General features: G+C 33.9%; 1 protein-coding gene across 1 annotated transcript in view; it reads right to left on the bottom strand.

Annotated features, from left to right (window-relative positions):
- Positions 1-20,644, bottom strand: part of LOC105219445 (uncharacterized) — a 255,025-nt gene that overhangs the window by 200,800 nt on the left and 33,581 nt on the right. The window contains exon 2 of the mRNA XM_054230853.1: positions 18,378-18,437. The gene's annotated coding sequence lies outside the window, so the exon portion shown is untranslated. The remainder of the gene's footprint in view (positions 1-18,377; positions 18,438-20,644) is intronic.

The raw sequence follows: 20,644 nt of genomic DNA, 5'->3' as shown, positions 1-20,644 counted from the left end.
AAAGTAATAACTTAAATTATTTGCTTTTCAACAAAACACACAGCGTTAAAGTCAAATATTGAACTTGTAAAAAATAGCTGCCATTCACGTGCATACAAACGCATTATCCTATATACATACCATACATACATACACCTATGTAAACACTTGTTTTACATATGCATTTATAAATATACACACTAACTTTCACTAACTCAATCAACGCTGTTGGTGGTCTGCCATAAATTTAATTAGCCCGAAAGAAAAAACAAAGTCATAAAAAAGTTAAATAAATAGTCCAATATTTTGAGTGGCAGCATATGGTTGTATGAATATATGTACTGTTAATGCGCATTTATGCTTTCATAAAGATTTTCAATCAGTCAACGGTAAATTTATTAGCAAACAAATAAATAATTAATAAAGCTGTTGAGAAAAAATGTTAATTTCTTATTTATCGGTAAACAATTTAAATACGAATAATATCAGAGATATGTACATTGTTGATTGCGTCAATAAAAAAGTTATTGAATTATTCTTTTCGCTAAATTAGCTAAATTGTATCGAAATTATTTTCTAAAATTTTTTCTTTTAATTTTTTTACAAAAATTCTTAAAAAAATGTTCTTTTTATTTTTTTATAAATTTTATTTTCCAAATTTTCGAATTTTTTTTTCCAAAGTTTTTTTTTTCAAAATTTGTATTTTTGAAAATTAATTTCAGAAAATTTTATTTTTATTCAAAATTATATTTCAAAATAAAACATTTTTTTACAAAAGATTCTTTAACATAATTTTTACTAAGTTTGTTTCCAAATTTTAAATTTTTTTTACAAAATTTATTTTATTTTTTAATTTATTTCCGAAAATTTTGTTTTTATTTAAAATTATTTTTCTAAAAATTGTACCTAAATTTTTTTTCAACATTTTTTTTCCATCATTTTTTTAATATTTATTTATACAATTTAATTTTTTTCCAATTTTTTTCCACATAATTTATTTTTGTGAATTTATTTTATTTTTTAATTTTTTTCTCAAAATAATTTTTCCGAAAATTTTAAATTCTTCCCATATTACTGAATTTTCATACAAGTCTTCAGCTCATTTGCCTGAGTGATTTCGCCTCACAACGTGCAGCACGCACTGTTCTTTAATGAATAGCACTTTTTTGTCCATCAAATCAATTCATTTATGGTGAATAAATAAATAAAATGCTACGCAACTCATATGCCATGTGCGTAGGCGTTTCGTATGATTGTTAAATAAACAAATCGCAACAATTCAATGGAAAATCAACATGTCTATAGACGAGATATGCGAGCACTCGCTTACTTATTCAAAAGATTTTCGGATTTCATATCAAAATGGGTGAAAATCGTATTATTTGTTGAAATTATTTTGAGCAGCTTTTCATTAAGTCCATTGCAAGGTATAACATTTTGAAAGGCTTAAAATAAATGTGAAGTAAATAAATTTTGATTAATTGCAAGCGCTAGTGGGTTGAGAGGTTTATGTGGACTAAATTATATAGTAAGGAATTATGAAGAGTATACTTATCAGTATAATGAAAATAAAGTAAGATTTTGATACAAAAAAATTTGCAAAAAGATGTGAAGGACATACAGTCAGTTCTTAGTCGTTTTGTTAATAAGTACCTTCCAATAATTCGTATGATTTCCGTTGAAAATTACAAAAAAACCTATTATGTCCATGATTATCAAATAACTAGATTAGGATTTACTGAGATTATTTTTATTTAATCAATTTCGTAAACTCAACCATAGTTGAATTCATTTTAACTACGACTTTTACTCTGAAGATTAGTATAACAATGATTGTGACTGTGACTACAATCAATAAATGACTGCACTAGTGACTATGAAGCTACGATTACTAAGACTGTGACTAATGACTGTGGTTACATTTATTTTTAGTAACATCTCTTAGTTATCTCTTCTGATTAAAATTATTTCCTAACATTAAGACTTTAAGGGAATGATTATTAGATCAAATTTTGACTACGACGAAGACTATAATTATTAGAAAGCCTTTGTAGTTGGCTACGATTGAATTTAATTCAAATAATAACTTTAGTCGTAGTTATTACTGAGACTACTGTTACTATCACGATTATATTTATTATTAGAATAATATTGACTATAGGAATGACTATGACTGTAATTCTAACTACAACTAAGTCAATGGTGGCTTTGATTATTGAAAATTTTGATTTGAACTAAAAAAAGACTGTGTTACCAAGAGTTAGTCTACGATTATATCGATTATTAAAACTAGGACTAGATAAAAATTATTGACTTTGACCTGAATCTGACTGTGATTTCGAACAAATATGTGAATTAAAGACTATGACTATGGCGTCAATATTGAATCAGATTACGATTATTTGAATTTTGAAATTTTGAAACTTTACTATAGAATTAGAGGTTTGACTTTCCCAACTCAACCTATATATTGACGACTTCTTTTTGGGTTATAATTATTGACTTTGACGAGTTTGACTATGATTTTGTAAAAATATGTTAATTAAAGACAGATTATGACTTTATTGAAATATATGACTATAAATTTGGAATTTTACTTAAAATTATATTCTCTTGTAACTTTGAAATAGAATTATAGGTTTGACTCTTTAATTGCTGTTGACTTTTAAACCCAGCTCAACCAATAAATTGACTTCTTGTTGGATTTTGAATAGAATTTTAACGCTGAATAAAAATTTGTTGCAATTTTTATCTTGGTTTTCATGTATGATGGTTTCTAAGCAAGATATTGTAATTGACTTTGATTTTAATTTTGACTTTGATTTTAAATTCAGCTTCAAAATTGACTTCGAATAAAAATCAAAGGTATATTTATAGGTTTCGGACACTCAAAATATTCTCTACTTCGAATTCATGTTCTAACTTTGAATAATCATTATAAAATAATACAACGACTGACTTTTAATTTCTGACTTTTGAAATTGACTTCGAATTCGATTTGTAATTTCTCGCTGACTTTTAGTGGAATTTCATCTCTGACTATAAGTTAGATTCCAAAATTGCCAGCGACTCTGTTTAAATCAGCAATATTTAACTTTAGACTAAATATAATCTTCTAGCATCGCTTAAATCACTACAAAAGTATTACTAAAAAATTTTCACAAATTATTATGCACCACATACACTTAGAAAAAGCTACATTTCCTGTATGTGACACATACGTCAAACCAGCATCAATCACATTCACACCAGACGAACTCAATCAAAGCATCGCACCAGCGTAAGAACAAAAAACCAAAAAAAAAAAACGCATGCCGATGTAACTAATCACCGACAGCAGTCAGACTAATGCGCTGCTGCCAAAAACGAATGTCAACTGTCAATATAAATGCTTGTGTAAAGCATCAATTTCTATGCTGACATTTATTTTGCTGACATTTTCAAGCTCTTCTGCTTCAATTTTTTACAATTTTTTTTTGTCTTTGTGCGTCACATATTCGCACACGATTTAGATTTGAGTGTCTAATTTCGCATGCTGTTGAGCAATATATATATATATGTATATTTTTAAATGTGACGCACGTACTGGTTATAAAATCATTGAGTTAAAGAGTGATGGCTTGCATGCTGAGCGCGTCGAGTGGGTTGTAAGTGGGTGGGGTTGGTACGAGTGTCTATATACACACCGTTTGTTTCACATGCTTTTTTCCTGCTCTTCGTTACATTGAAATCCGTTTTATCACTTTTTTATGCGCATATTTTGGCACACAATCGACCGCGCGCTGTTCATCAACAATGCCGCCCAAAAACGGAAACGGAAGTGTCGACTTGCCAATGAAAGGGATATCATCTAAAACTAAATACTGAATTTTTAGCTTTATTAATGCACGATTGGTTTTTGTAGTGACCTCTATAACGAGTGCCAGGTTTTGCTGTTGCTTATTTGAGCAGGTGTTGGCAGCCAGCCGCCTTTTTTTTTGGTGGTATGTGTGGGTGCAGCGTTGATTTATTGTGTTTTTCCAATGTAAATTCGCTGGTATTTGTGCTGTTTAATTTCCGATTTTCGGTTTTGTGCTTGCATAGGTCGAATTTAGTTGGAATTTTAAATAACATTTTCATTGTTATATACCTTGCCACGCAATTTGGAGTATTTAAGTGTACAGTGTATGTGTTATAACAATGAGAAATACTTTTAAATGTGTAATCAAATAGTAAATTGTTAGTTGAAGCATGCGTGAGTGGACTGCTTTTGAATTGGAGACTTATACTTCCGCTCTTGTTTCCTTAAATAAATGAGGACAGTAAATAAGGGAAGCAAATTTATTTCACTGATGATTTTTAAGTGACTTGATAGGCGTAATTTATCACAACTTACTCTGGGGTGACAATTTCCTGATACGTTTTCCGTAACGACATTTACTTAAGCGTTCTTACTTAAGCCTATTTTCTTGACTTTTTTCTTGAAATTATCTAAGAACCTGCTCTAACCTTAAACTTTAAACTGTGTTAACTTCAAATCTATTAATTCTTGAGCTTAAATCAAATATATATATTTTTTATTTTAACCAAATTATTCCCGAACCGATATGAAAGTGGATTATATACTATATGTATGAAACATTGTCTGATTTTTACTTGATTTTCTTACTCTACTCATATTTTCCCTACCATTTGCTGAATTAAAAACTGCTTCGTTGAGAAATTACGCCTCAAAAAGGCTATATGAACTTGTGGAACGCATGCATTTTAGCGAGTATTTTCAGGCCTAATAGCCTTTGTCTGATTTTTACTTGGTTTTGTAACTCTCCTCATCATTTTCCTACCATCTGCTTTGTTTACAGCTACATACTTCAAAAACTACGCCTCAAAAAGACTAATTGAACTTGTGGAACACATGTATTATAGCGGTGTCACGCATTGTCTACAGGCATGTGTTCCTTTGCCGTATTTTTAGTTGGTTTTCTAACTGTACTCATCTTTTTCCGCTACTTTGTTCAAAGATTACGCCATAAAATGATTATATGAACTTGTGGAACACAATCGTTTTTACCGAAGTTACGCATTTTGCGCCGATAAAAGTTCATAGAAATTGAACTAAGGCTCTAAAGTTAGATTTCAAGCGAATTTTCACTGCATATACAAGTATAGAACCGCTCTGGCCACATTAACCTACTTGCTTTTTTGGTCTCAGATAAAAACCGTAGGCTAATTTGAATCTCAGGAGCTTTCTAAGAGAATCAGAAGGTAACAATACGTTTGTATAGTAGCCGACCAATTGAGTATATTTGAATATATAATAGATTATAGAATATTCATAACCAAGAAGATGCGCTAGTAACCTCTCTCTTCATAATCAAAATGTAAGTTTCTTCTCTAACTTTGCTCTCATTTCCTGTATTTCTCACATTAAAAATTAAAAAAAAAAACATTTACTGATTCATTGTTGCTAATAGCTGTAATCATTAGACAATTACTTAATGTTTAACAGTTTACAAATTTATGCGGACCTTAAGCACCCTCTTAATGCAGAAAACGAAGAATCGAATATTTCTCATTCCCCCCAACATAAGTAATACTTAATATACACACACACTCACAAGAAGCTCTTAAAGTTGTAAGATAGCAACGAGTGCGCGAGTGCTTAACGAAAATTTAATAGCACAACAACAGCAATAACAAAGCACAACTGCATAGCATTTCGGTGCGAAGAAGGTCATTCAAAGCAATTTTCACCAACTTACTTATCTACTAATAAAATATGCGTTGAAGCAACAGTTTGCCTAGATAACTTTTTTTCGGAATTTTCTTTTACACCATTCTACTTATTTCGCTTGTTTTTCGGCTATCTCATTCTAATCCCATTTGCATCATTTTATACACCCAATTGAGTTACGCAGCGTCTATTGAATGCGTCGGCGACAAATTTGTATGGAAGTTTATATGTCTATTCGCCTGAAAGTATGCAAAGTATTTTCGAAAGTCGTATTTTATGCGCCAACCGTAGTGTATTTGTGTATGAGAGGAAGGGAAGTATGTGACCTAGACGCTGGTAGTGTGGGTCTGCGGTAGTTACATATTTATTTAGGACGTGATACTTTGCGGTGAGTGGGAAAATAGTGTATAATTCAAGAGCTGGGAAATTTGTGGCTAAGGAGTTTGCACACATTCGCAAATTTGTATTATTTTTAAGGCGTTTGCTATCTGAAGAGTCCTTTTCGAGATTTATTTTTTTAAGTATAAAATATTATATATTTTTATTAATATTATTTTTTCTTCAAAAAAATCTCACGATTTGAAATTTAAGAACTACTATGTTCTCACACCTCTACATAGCTTCCACTATAGATGACGCTATCGAAAGCTTGCTTTTTTGTCCATATATTCGTTAAAAATCAATATAGTTCGGTAGGATCTTGATCACCCAAGTCTGAGCAAGTGCAGAGCCTCTTTTCGAAAAATGAATCTCTAGCTTTTGTTGTTTGCAGAATTTATAAAAATTAGAAAAAGTTATGCTATAAAAGCTTTCTTGAGCTTTCAAAAGTTGCTCACCAACCATAATTGATATCACGGTGATCAAAATAATTTCCAATCTCAGGAGTGTGATTCGAAATAACATCTTCTATACAGTAATATCGAATGGTTTTCGGAGCTTTTAAAAGCTCCTTAGGTCAGTTTTTCGTTATCATTCGTCGAGATCGTACTGTTCAAAACAAATTAGGATCGGTAAAGAAATTCGAAATGTCACCTTCCGTTCCAGTAATCAATGCTCTAGATTCGAAATGATATCTTCATTATAGTAATATCTGTTGTAGAATGTTTTCAGAGCTTTTAATGGCTTCTAAGATCGTATTGTTAAATAAGTCTTAGGACCGGAAAGTAAACCTGAAATATTATCTTCCGCTCAGTATTTAATTATTTAGGAGGTTTAAAGTGTTCTTAAAAGCTTATTAGGCCAATTTTACGTTGTTTTCGAAAACATGCCGTACCTGAGCTTCAGTCCCGGCAGTAAGTTACTTAAATAATCAAGTAGATACGAATAATATATATTGAATAATAGTTCCGAGGTTTCATTCCGTTAGAGTTGAATCTTATACTTAACTTTAAACACGATCTCTTCATGTTACGGACAATAAATCCAGCGATTTTGATGCGTATAGACTTGATAAAAAGATTTCGAGCAATACTTGGCAAAACTGCTATATATACAGGATACTTTTATAAGCTTGTTGAAGTGCCAAGTTCTCAAGATGCCACCGCTTAGACTGTAAAGAACGAAAGTACCATTCCTTATCTTTACCGAAAGAAGATTTAAAAAATAAAATGCAAATAAATTTAAAAATTCAGCGTAAATCTACTCAACTCCTTCCACACTTCTCTCGCTGCTACTAAGAAGGACATTTGTTTCAATTAATGTGGTCTCTTACACGCTTAAGACGCAAAATAAATAATGAAATCCCTTTTCAATTTTTGGCAAGTAGCCGCTGTGACAATTAATTTAATTAGCTTTGAATGTCTACATAAAGGACTTAGAGAAACGCGACGAGGGTTGACCCCGAAACGGACAAACAAAAGAAGAAAATTAAAAATTAAACCGCAAAACAAATGTACGCCCATAAATAATTTAAAGCCGCAGAATCTTTTGAAATGTGCCGCATTTCTGTTGGCTTAGAGCCGTAAGCGTTGGCACAACAAATCATTACGAGATCTTATGCAGCAACGTGGACAACAAAAAGACAAAAAAAAAAAAAAAACATGAACAAAGCACAGAGGTACACAAAGGTCTTTGTGTGCCGCGTATTCAAAACCAGCGCTGTGGAAAAAACAGTCCGCCTAACAATCAGCAATGGCAAATTAATCTTGCGCTGACAAATAAATCAGCAGCGACGGTAGTAAATTGCAAATGACACGAACATAGCTGGCAAGCAATTAATGGGCGCGCACGAAAGTATGCACACACAGCACACGGCTGACTGACTGACCTGGCATGAGTTAACGAAACTAACCGCCAAAAAAGCAGAAACCGAAATCAAGGCGATCGAATGAACGAACGAACGTAGAAGCGAGCAACCGGCAGAAATAAGAAATTAATCAACGAATGGTGACTATAATTTTACCGCAAATCACTGAGCTGTCAACGCAAAACGCCAATCGAACAGTGCACTCGTGATTTGCGAAGCGCACAACGCACAGTCCCCTTGTAATTAGGCGCTTGATTGGTGGTCGATTGGTCAGCTCGTAGTTTGGCCCCCCAACACAACACACTATGCGTCAGCATGAATGCCATGAAATATCAGCGCCTATTTGTTATGTATGGCATAACATTATTAATTACATGCACGCAAGTGTAAAAGCATGCCAAGTGCTGCGTGTATGTGGAGCATACATTTAGGCGTTAGCGCGTGAAGGCACTTAAAAGTGTAGGCACAACAAGCAAGCATAAATACGAAAATTCGCCCCACAAGCTAGCATTACATAGCAAAATATGCTACCACTGGTGTCCAATATGCCGTGAGCAGCTTAATTGCATGCTAATTCACACATACTTTTAGGCGCTGGCGACTTAAGGCGCTGATTAGCCATGCGTTACATGAATGTTGAGTTGGGTTTGCAATGGCCGGCGCGCAAATTGAGTAATTTATGAACGATTTGGTCAGGTTGTTTTTTGTGGAAAGGTTCTAAGGTAGAAAGGTGCAGTCCCTGGTGTGTTTGAGGCAGTACTATGAAAATTGTAGGGTTTATACTTGCTAAAGTTTGCGTGTGGTATGGCAAAAACACTTAATTAGTTTGAAAACTGGCGTTAATATAATGTAGGCAGCGTTTTCCTTTTCATTTTCAAGTAAATTAATGAATTTTTGCTTAAAACTGTTGCCTACATTTAGGCGCTGATTTTTATTTTATTATTTTTTGTTTGTTTTAGACAATATTTTCTTGGAGCATAATCTTTTTTAACATGAAAAATATAATTTTTTTGAATCTTTTTTTAATTAATTTTTGGAAAAACCTTTTTTGGAAAAAATAAAATTAAATATTTTTTTTTATATTTTTTTAACTGTTTGCCAGCTATTAGTATGAAAACTGGCGTTAATATAACGAAGACAGTTTTTTCTCTGAAATTTGAAGTAAATTAATGAGCTGCTGCTAGAACTGTTGCCTACATTTAGGCGCTGGTTTTAATTTGAGTATATATTTTTGCATTCGGCATAATTTTATTAGATCATAATATTGTTTAATGAGAAGAATATATATATTTTTCAATATATTTTTAGAAATGTTTAAAAATATCTTTAAAAAAATTTTGGAATCTCAAACAAATTTTAATTATAATAAAATTAATTGCTTGTCAGTCATTAGTACAAAAACTGGACAGTATAACGTAGACAGTGTCTTACTCTCAAATTTTAAGTAAAGTTATGAGTTGCTGCTAGAACAGAGGCCTACGTTTAGGCACTAATTTTAATTTTTGTAATTTTTTTGTTTGTTTTCGATTGCAACTTCTTAGATCATACTTCTTTTTAATAGTAGTTAAAATAGTTTTTTTTCAATATATTTTTTAGAATAGTTATTGAAAAAATTTTTTGTGAATTATTTTTTGAAAAATTTATATTTTTTTAAATTTTTTTGTTTTGAAATTCTTGTGTGCTGTTGGTTTGAAAACTGGCACTAATATACCATAGACACAGTTTTCCTGTTCATTTTCCATCAAATTAATGAGTTTATGCTAGAATCGAGGTCTACATTTAGGCGCTGATTTAAATTTTTTTGTTTTTTTTTAATTACAATTTTCTAGAGCATATGAGCATAATGAGCAAAATATGTTTTTTTTTTTAACTTTTTATATAATATTAAATTTATTGTTATTAAAAAATTTGAATATATAATTTTATTTTCATTATTTTCCAAAATTATTAAATGTTTATGATTTCAATGAACTATTTTTGAAGAAAGTAATTTTTTTCATTTATAATATATATTTTTATTACAAAAAACTACAATGAGGAGAAATAAAATACTTTTTTTTAAAATTATTTTCTTAAATTATTTTTAGAAAAAAATACGGAAATTTATTGGAAATTTTTTTTATTATTTAGATACATTTTGTACTATTAATTTTTTTGTATTTTCTATGCTTAACATAATTTTTAAAAATTATGTTCGAGAATAACGGTATTTTCTTTTCACCTAAATGTATACTTCATTTATTTTATATATCTGTATGTAAACACATATGTTTGTAAATAAATTACCGTAAATTTTCCCACTTTGTTATCAAAAAAAAAAGAAAAATTGTTTTATTGCTCAACTGCTATAAGCGACAAATTGCTCGAATGCGCCTAAATGTACGCTAATAAATTTATAAATATATTTTAGTATAAATATACACACATTCATTCACACATACGCATTTTTATATCCTTAATCGTTCGCTCACGGCTAAGCACACACTCGTCTCGGTAAATTTATGTGGCACAAATCTTATCTCAAAGCATGTTGATATTCATAAAGCCCTCACGCACGCACACATACTCTTTCAAATAAGCGCTCATCTTTCGTAACTGTCTACTAATCTCCCATCTTACTTTCTTTCATTTTCGTCCAACATCTTATGCATCACATTGCTCTTGCTAGCCAACGGTACTTTGCTTTGAAACATATGCCGTTACAAATCGCTCGCGCACACATAAAGATAAGCTTATGCTGTTTTGTAAGTAGATACATGCTTAAATCATAAATACATATGTATGAATTCCACTCATATGTAGTGGCTACTAATGCACGGATTTGGCTGATGAGCTCCTTGTGTTTGAATGTGTTATAAGAAAAGCAAACAAAGTGCTTACAAAATAGATAAATAGGTTTATTTTGAGTGGATGAGGGTTGCTATTAGAGGTGGAGGTTTAGAAAAAATATGTTTTCGACCAAAATGACGAATTAAAGGGTTGAGGAGTCTGCGATACTGTTCGAATACCCTAAGTTGACACATTTTTTGTTCATTCGTCGAATTTGATGTGTCTGTTAATTATAAATATTTATTACTCGGGTTTTTTCATTCGTTCTCTTTACATTTTATTAGTTCTCAATCGACTTAAATTTTATCTTATATGTATATAGAATAGTCTGAGTAAGGCCTTTAGTATCAGCAAAATGGTTCCATATTCACTCTAACTGTCCAAAATCTACTGTTCAGTGTCTGACGGAGTCTTTTGAGCTCGATATAATAATTTTCCAGTGTTCTAACTTCGACGATTTCATGAACTAAATCCTAAAACTAGGAAAGTGTCTCTGAAATCCTTTAAAATCGAGTCCTCTCTAACTTTGAACTTCTCTTTCCTCATACATAACGTTAATTTCTCATTAACTTATCAGGTTATTAATAGATCTGATAAAATTCGTCATTCAAATGAATAACTGTCTCAATAAAACAGTTTCTCAACAGACAAATTAAAGATTACTTTGATTTTTTTCGTGACCTCGAGCTCAAGTTCATCTTTTTCATTAAAGCTTTCGAAATCTCTATTTTATCAAAACATAGCAACTCGAAAGTCCGAGAGATAGTCCTTACAGATAGAACCGCACGGCTTTATCTTTTCCATATAAAGTCTCCTTGATACGGTGTTATTCATGTAGACTCGAAGCTCATTAGTCATTATATAGTCTCATTAGTCAGTTATAAAAACTGTGATTATGTATCCTTACTTCTTAGTTCTGACGTAGGACCCTGGCATGTGAAGTTAAAATAATATTAACTTTGATCCAAAAACATTGGCAAAAATGAACGAATAAGACCCTCGCTTTCCGAACAGATAAAAATGGCGTCGGAAACCGAAATGGAACATACGTTTCTTAGAACAAAGTAGTATTCAAAGTGATTCAAAATATAAAGATATAGGAATAACTGGGCTTTGAAATGTCCTAAGATATATCTCACAGATGAAGCTCATACTTGCTATCGGCAAAGATTTACCAATGTAAATGGGCTTCTTGAGTATTCGAAGTATTCGGACCTATAGTCCAATTTGGAGCCATTAGTACAATAAATTACTGGATCGATCGAATTACATTAAATAAACTCGGTATTGAGATATCTCACTCATATTTAATGAAGCCTTACGATAGTTCCTCTAAACCTCTTGAAACCGGTCTTCTTAGAAAAGCAAGTGTAACATATTTACAACCCTGATGGGATCTTTGGTTTATCAAGCTTACTCCAGCAGTTCGTTTGAAAGACAGCAAAACCAGCAAAACCAGTCCCAATTTGTCCCTCCCTACGCCTCAACCACATTAAGCCAAATTTCCACTTCACTTCCGATACATTAAAAGTTCCCAGCCACTACCACATTGTACGCATCTTCATTAGTGCTATCAACAAAGATCACTTATCGTTATGAATGACCGAAGGAAGATATGAAATACGCAGACAAACAATTGCATGCGCAAATATTTGTAGAATTCAATGTGAAAGCCAAGTTGTCAGAACTCGTCAGTGTCATTTCGGCTATCATATCGCAATAATTGTCTAAATTCATCTGTGCACCAGTGCTACAGTGTCTGCCCGTCAGCTTTCAGCTTTCATCCTTCTAAAACTTCAAAATTCACACACCGTTGCGACGGGCATACGATAAGCTCATCTCTCATTCATACTCAACGCCACCACACTCCCCTTCACGCACTCACTATGTAAGTCACTCAAGCGTATGGCTCTTAACTTTTGTTTGCTCAGCAACATACCGTTAGCCGAGACAGACAATGAATGTGCGTGCGTAAACTCTCGCATTGAATTTGTGTCGTCAAGCGTAACTTTCCGCAATTCTTGGCCTCTTGCGCTCTTCACTCTTAACTCTACACTTTAAATCATTACTATTCGCCGTTAGACTCCACACTGTCAGACCGTTTGCAATGTACCGTTAAAAGTTTGATACGAAATTTCGCTATTTGATTTCGTATGCTCTACTCTTAAAATAACAACAACAAAAAGGAGCAAATACACCTGTTTCTCGTATTTCCGCGACATCTTCGACTATTTGATGACCACCCACAAAAGTCCACCATCAAAGACCTTCCTGCCAAAATCTTCGAAGCTTGCCAGGTAACCATACAACCATCTACAGTTTCGTCCAGCCGCCCACCTGCCGGAAGATCACGTTCCGTCCTTCAAGCGCAGCTCTCTCTCTCTCTTCACTTTATTCACTTTCGCTTCAAGTGCTGCTTCAGTCCGCTTGTCGAGTGCCGTTCGGCGTGTTCGCTTGCCTTATGAATAATAAAAGTGTACACAGTGTCTCGATGTAGTTGTCCAAAAGCTGCCTGTAGTATAACATAGGCGACAGCTTTCCGAAATTCGTGACTTTGTCGCAAACATGCTGCTTTAGCTCCCGCACTCAAGAGACTACAGCCGTTGGTCCACAGCAAACTGCTATGAAATATTCAAATGAAGCATGTGCATACACCCACAGGCTTTTAAAAAACACAACAACAAGAAATAGAAGCTATAAATAGTTGTTACTTCGCAAGCATTTACTCATAAAAATATTCATTACATTTTGCTGTTTGTTGTTTATACGCGTTTGACAACTTCTAGGCGCCGCATGTCGCATGTGAAAACTTTGCTGTTTCCTGTTTCAGTTTCATTCAACTTTTATTTCTATTATTTATGCATCCATTAAGGCGACTGACTATTTATGGTATGCAAATCGGCGATAAAGCTCTGGCAAAGAGCAAAAAGTCAAGCTCTTAGTTTCGAAATGAACACGTTACAATAAAAAAGAGTTGTAGAGTATAGCCGATGAATTTATATTTATTCCAAATGATTCTATTTGGAGTTAATAATACCGTCTTTCATATAGACTTAAAATTTAATTAACTTTCTTACTGCATCTTCAAGATCTCAACTATTGAACTTGTGGAACACATTGCTAATGACAGTATTTCCCTTCTCTAGCTGAGATAAATTATCGATAAATCTATTTGTAGCCTATTAGACAGCGGTTTGTCATGGAAAAGCTATCGGAGCCTCACAAATAAATTTTCGGGACTGAAAACCCATTCTTAAAAGACTTAAAGGTACTACGTGTGAACGTTTAGTACCAAACAAGCATTATCACACTCAGCACTTAGTTATCTTATGGATAATCGCTATTTTTTTTTCTGGTGTAACTTCAGTGGCACTCTATAAAGATAGCTAAACTTCATTGACACTCACTGGTCTCTAGAACCAACAAAGTAGAGCTCTCTCTGTAGTAAACCCCACAATATTCTTCTGAGATTTCGGGAATAATTTGAGTTCATATTAAAAAGACTCTTTGCTTCCAAAGTATAAATTTCCGGTACTCGAATCGAAATAGCAGTACTTTAAATAGCCACAAATAAATCGCTTTACTCACTGCACCATTACTTGTATCACATTTATGAGCACATTGACCTTCAACAGCCCATCAGTCAATCAATATGAGTTTTCCAAATAGTTGTGTAAATAAATCAAAATGCCAAAAATCACTGTAGTTTTATTAGTTATTTTTCGGCTGCTTGTGCATTGAAAATAATCTTCAAAATCAATATTTAAATACCCATTAATGCATATGAAAATTTATTTTGCAAAACATTAAATTTTACAGTTCGTGCTGAAGCTGAAAAAAAATACTCGTATGAGAATCTTTTGTATAAATAAACAAATCAAAAGTACGCTAGTGGTTTATAAAAGCACTCAAAACTCAAAGCGAGCGAATGACCGAAGGTGAAAAAGGGGAAATTATGATATGATCAAATAGTTGTTTATGGAATTTAACCTCAATTCCCAGGAGAGGTTAAGTTAAGTACTTCTCCAGAGAATAAATTCTGGAATACTTTATTTCCTTAGCGTCTCCAAATACCTTCCGTATACTGGAAATCTGAACAGAATGGAGAGATAATTATACCTCAAAATACTCTATACAGTTACTATATAGTACCTATAGTACGAATAAAATTCTAAATTCCCAAAATAACTTAGGTACCATCAACAGTTAAAACCCAGTTAGTAATGGCAATTTGTCTTGTCAACTGTACCTAAGAAAGTTACTATTCGTCAGGAAGATTTTGAGTTAAAACAAACTCTAATTCATTCATAGACGAGCTTTCAATGTGGGTTCCGATGTAGGATCTTCGGGACAATACCTCGGCGCAGATACAGTCTTCGGATACCCTATACGTTTTTGTATCTCCTCCAATATTTAACCTTTTTTTGAACGTACAATAGCGGCGAGATTCCTTAGACTTCATCGAATAAGGTCTTCAAAGTAGTAGTAGAAGTATAGCCATAGACAACATGGATTTGCCTAGACCAGGGTGGATATGGTCTAGATTACGGTATTGATCTGACCCTGATTTGAAGGGAAACGAATAAAACGGACTCTTCTTACATTTATTGTTCCTAACTGTCAACCACCGTAACAGAATGGGATGACCAGATGGTATCTCAGTAATCATGGGTTCGAACTAAAGATGTTAGAAAAGTATTTTTCGAATGGCAGTAGTCCTACATGAATTTTTGACATGAAAAAGCCTTCATGGAATCACATCAGTAGTACGGGGATGCCGTGATTTTTATAAGAACCTGACTTTTGTTGAATCCATACAGTGTGAATATTACCAGAAGTAAAGGTCAGCGGAACAAGTGTTTATTTTGGAACCAAGAGTATCTGGAGAGAACTTCATTCATTCAAAAATGCATTAATTTCTTCAAAAAATTTGATAGACTTATTCAGTCACCCTCGTATTCATAAACACTTTTAATTTAATTTTCCCCCATTTTCAATGCACACAAGCTAAATACTCACATGGCCACTTGTCGATCGCTTCGCAATGCCAGCCCGAATGCAGGCCGATTTTAAAAGCTTTTTGCGTAAATACTCAGCACACACGACGCACAAAGACGACTGCACATATTACTTTGCGTACAAGGCATTTGTTGATTTGATTTAGACTTTTTTTGTTATATTTCTTCAAAAAAAAGTGCGCCTGCTTGCGTCTCGCATTCAACTGTCTATCGGCTTTTATGTGCAAGTCAATTAACTTGTCGAGCAGCTGCTGGCCGACTCATGCCCAGCAGCAGTGCAGCAATGCCAATTTTATTGCACGACAATAGTGATTTCCGAAAAAAGAATTTTACTTGGAATTTTGTGTGCATTTCAAAAGAATTTTAATTATCGAAATTGTTGCTGTTGATATTTAAGCTCTTTGTTTTTCGATATGTTTGCAAATGCAATTGAGTTGATGAAATGTGCAGCGTTGCATTGAAGAGATTTGCAGAGAGATAGACAGAGAAATAGAAAAATTCATAAAATTTATATAGAAATTTCAATGGGCTTAATTGCATGCACTTAACTTATGACCCTCGATAACAAAAACAACAGTACGTCAAAGGAAAATCATATTTGTGTAAGAAAAGCTTTTGTTATTGCTGGTTTTGTGGCAATAAAATTATGATAGACTAATTTTTGGCATATATTTTGGAGGTCAAAATCTTGAACTATACAAATATCAAAGTAATCCATTATTTAAATGGGCCTAACCCTGGAATAATCTCCTAAAGACCCTTTCTGATGCTACTTTGGACCAAAACACTCAAGGTTTTGAGAAGAAGAGTTGATGAAACCTCGCCGAAATCTCAAATCATAAAAATATAAGAGAAAACTATAAACCCCACAACTTATCGGGTTCACTAAGGAACTTCCGTATTCAAACTAAGTAGCTTAAGGTAGAAAGAATAATATGATAAGGCATTTCACAGAATTCGAACCACGAATGTATGTGTTCATATGTTATACTGACCAAGATGGATGTTAGAAACCCACTTTATTGTTAAAGTGGGATCGATTAACGAATAAGAGTTGTTACCACAGCGGAACTGACTTTCATAGGAAATGATTTCAATGAAGAACCGATTTTATAAGGCAATATTATAAGGAGCAGAGATAATAACCCCAATTGTCGAAATCTGCTGAATTCAATGAAGACCTGATCTTATAACCCACAATTGACGTATGTATTCGTAATTCTTGAAAACACTTTACTGGATTATCATATATATTATATATAAACATATAATTGTAACCAGTTATCTAAGAAGCAGACTAAGTAGACCAAAAACATCGAATGAGAAAATCTTTGAACCTAACAGGGTCTCAAAACTATGCTGTATTAGCCGGCCTGTTGTTGGGCTGTCGTAGTTCAGATAGTAGTAAGCGGGTTAAGACATTTCTTTAAAATCACTTTTTGAAACTCGGCGGTTCCTCATTGAAAATGTCCGCATTTTTATGGTTTTTTATTTGCCCAAAAAATCTAAATTTGGTTGAATTAAATGTCCCTTTTTGTATAAAACCAACTCATTAGAGCCGACGGCTCTAAACTCTCATATTTATTTCACTTCACCCATTTTAAATTTCCAACATATTTTCCAAGCACTTCTCATCCTTTCATTTCCCTTTTCATTACGTTCCTTTTGGTCTGCACGTTCCTCTTTACTAAAACACAGCTACCTTCGGTTTGTGAGTCGCTTAAAAGGCCACACCGCATTTTTCCACCTTTCCTTATAGCGCATTTAGTCGCATATATTTCTCCCGTGACCTGTTATTCATCATTTCGATGAGGCGTTTTGCTGCATTCACAGCTTCCCAGCCCGCTTCATCTCTTCCCCACTCCACACTTCTACTTTACGTACTTCATCTTTTCCCCACTCCACATTTCCACTTTACTCCCATTCCTCTGGAATATTTTCTTTTTTTGTTTTTCATTGAAAAATCTTCCGTCATTTAGCATTCTACGAACTTCTCTGCTCAGACTACGTCATTACAAATACCGGCAAGGGAGCAAAAGGTGAGCTTTAGTAGAGCACATGGAAACCCACTGGTCTTTCATCCCAATTGCTTTCGTCAGCGGTTTATTTAGGGGCACGTCGTCATCCCAGCGCAACCACTAATTCTCAATTTCGCCTGCAATTTTTTCTCTATGCTTTCTTCTACTTTTTCAGCTTTCAAATTTCGGGTTTCTTCTATTCTCTAATTTTTCTTACATGTGTGCCGGCTTCACCCAGCTTGGGCAGGTGCCTTGATTGCATATTTGTTTCGTCGGCCTGTTGCTACTTTTGAGCCGCATGTTGCGCATATATTTTTTCCATACAACAACTTCAGTCTAGAAGTGTCTCTACAGTGTGGTAAATTACAAACAGATTTGCTTGACTCGTGAGCCAATAAGGAAGTTAGGAAAATGGAATAAAGTATAATTGAAAACCATTTCGGAATGGATTCAATCCAAAATTGGTACTATCAGACAGAAGTCATTGATACGTTCTTGTTGCTAGTAAATACTTAGTTGCCATATTTTGTACTTGAAAATTATGAGACATATATATATTATAATATTCGGCTTACCTGTCGCCCGAAGTCGTGGCGTGCTGCTGTTTCAGTGTTCTAGACTGACAGAGTTAGAAGCTGTAAATAAAGAAAGAATTGAGTCATAAATATTTTATAATCTAGAGCCTTATAATGAAAAAGTATTGTTGTTCTTATATAATTAGCTTTTTATTCGACTACTAAAGTTTTGTTATTGCGGTCAAGTTATTCAATTGTACTCTCAGAAAACTTCAATTTTCGAACTCTTCGTACAGACGAAAAGGAAACTGTAAATTAACCTTAGTTCAGTTCGCAATTGGATCCCGGAACTCATCTTCCACAGAAGTTATATGAATTACAAATATCGGGATCACCTAAGTTATTTCCTTCGATACTAAATCCGTAGAACCCAAGAGGCTCGTTACCTCTATATGGCATATGACGGTCTTGATTTCAAAGAAGCTTCTACCAGGAATTGCAAAGTTTACTATATATTCAGAATAAAGGTAGTTAGGCGCATTCGGTATTCTCAAAGTAGATGGATAGAAATGATCGTATACATATGTGTGAGCTTGCAAGCTTGGGATATTTTATTTTTTGGAGTCAGTCAAAATTTTTCAAAGACAGTCAAGTAACTCCAATTGTTCCCGACTTCTTTTATTCAATCTGCCTTGAAGATCCGTACCCGGCTAAAGATGTTTTTCTAGTAGCTCTCTTTTGTAAAAAAATGTATCTTAAAAATAGACTAGGTCTTGTAAATTTTTTACTTCATATGTTAGCTTTCCAAGATTTTCCTGGAAGAAAGTTTGTGTTTCCACTCTTGCTCATATTGTACCCTTAATTTTAGGGACCCACTTATGATCGCTACAGTGTTACTCACTCGAATTTTTTAAAGGTATATAAGTTTAAGATACAAGACCTCTATTGTCTAAATGTTGTAATAACTGTTGGCTTCATAGAATATTTCTATTGGATCAGCACATTGTGATATCCAACTCTTTAAATAGGTTTCCGAAGCTCCCTTTGTAAATTTAAGTCCTCTTAAGATTTCAAAGATTTTTTAGTTTATTCCCGAAGCTCATTTTGTATTCTACGATCCATTTTAGTATTATAAGATCTTTAAGTAGGTTTCAAAAGCACCTTTAGTATTCTAAGCTCCTTCTAAGTGATCAAAGATCTAAGTACTTCCCTGTCAACTGGGCTGTTTTAATAAAACTGATTGTATTGAACAGACCACTCTCTTCCTCAATCCCCCACAAGCTGTCATTACAAAGTTTGTCTGCATTTCCGTTTGATTTAAAAACATTATTCGAAGTTCCTTCCCTCCTTTAAATTCCACCTTCACCCACGTAGCCACGTACTTCACGCGCATAACGTATTTATTTTCATTAGCGCATTACCTCATTTCCGTGACATTCGCTTTTTGGGTATTCCACCACTTGTACTCAACTAATAGACTCCAGTGCCCGCAAAAACGTCTTTATTGCTCATTTTCAGCTGTCACTGGCATTTGCAATGCCGTTTTTGTTTCCTTTTCGCTGCACATTATTGTCACATTAAATGGCAATGGCAATGGCGGCAATGGCATGACTAGGCGAGTTATCTCTTAGCCTGTTGAGACGCGCACAAATCGAGTTAAGACGCTACTGAGCGCTTAGCGTGTTGCTGACTAACCTCACAAACCTGTTGGACGGTGGTAGAGCAGCGCGAGTTTATAAATAAATAAATGCGCTAACAAAATGCGACCGCTTGTCTATACCAACCACACAGTGTCACAGTTGGCTACGTGCCTGTGTATCGCCACTCTGGCCTGCCTGTGTCGTTTTCTATTTGTGAGTTGATTTCCGGTGGAAGTAATCAGGCGATTTATCTCGTAGACAAGTTTTAGTCGAGAGCTCGTGAGCCCGCAAAGTTGACTGTGCAACCGACTGCAGTACCATGAACAACCAGCACACACGCTCATGGGCGGAGAGAATAGCGGTGCTGATGGTTGCTTGTCTACTTGACAGTCTGGGCTGAAGACGCTCTTCAGATTATGTGCGACATGATAGCGGCGAGTGTTTTCAGTGCTTTAAGTGTTCCTCATGCCGTGTATACACAATTTTGAAGAGGGAGTAAATAATAATTTTGAAAAGATATTGTATTGCAGTGTCTCTGATAAATTCTAAATGAGTGCCTAAAAGATGTCAGATAATAATATTTAAAGGCAAGACAATTGAGAATGATTAAAAAAAAAAAAAAAAAAAAAATTGTTATACCATAATAACAAAGCAAAATCCGTTTAGTACTTTTATCGATTTTTGCCA

This window comes from Zeugodacus cucurbitae, chromosome 5, assembly GCF_028554725.1.
Source record: "Zeugodacus cucurbitae isolate PBARC_wt_2022May chromosome 5, idZeuCucr1.2, whole genome shotgun sequence".
NCBI classification, from domain to species: domain Eukaryota; kingdom Metazoa; phylum Arthropoda; class Insecta; order Diptera; family Tephritidae; genus Zeugodacus; species Zeugodacus cucurbitae.
This window is presented reverse-complemented; position numbering and strand designations above follow the sequence as displayed.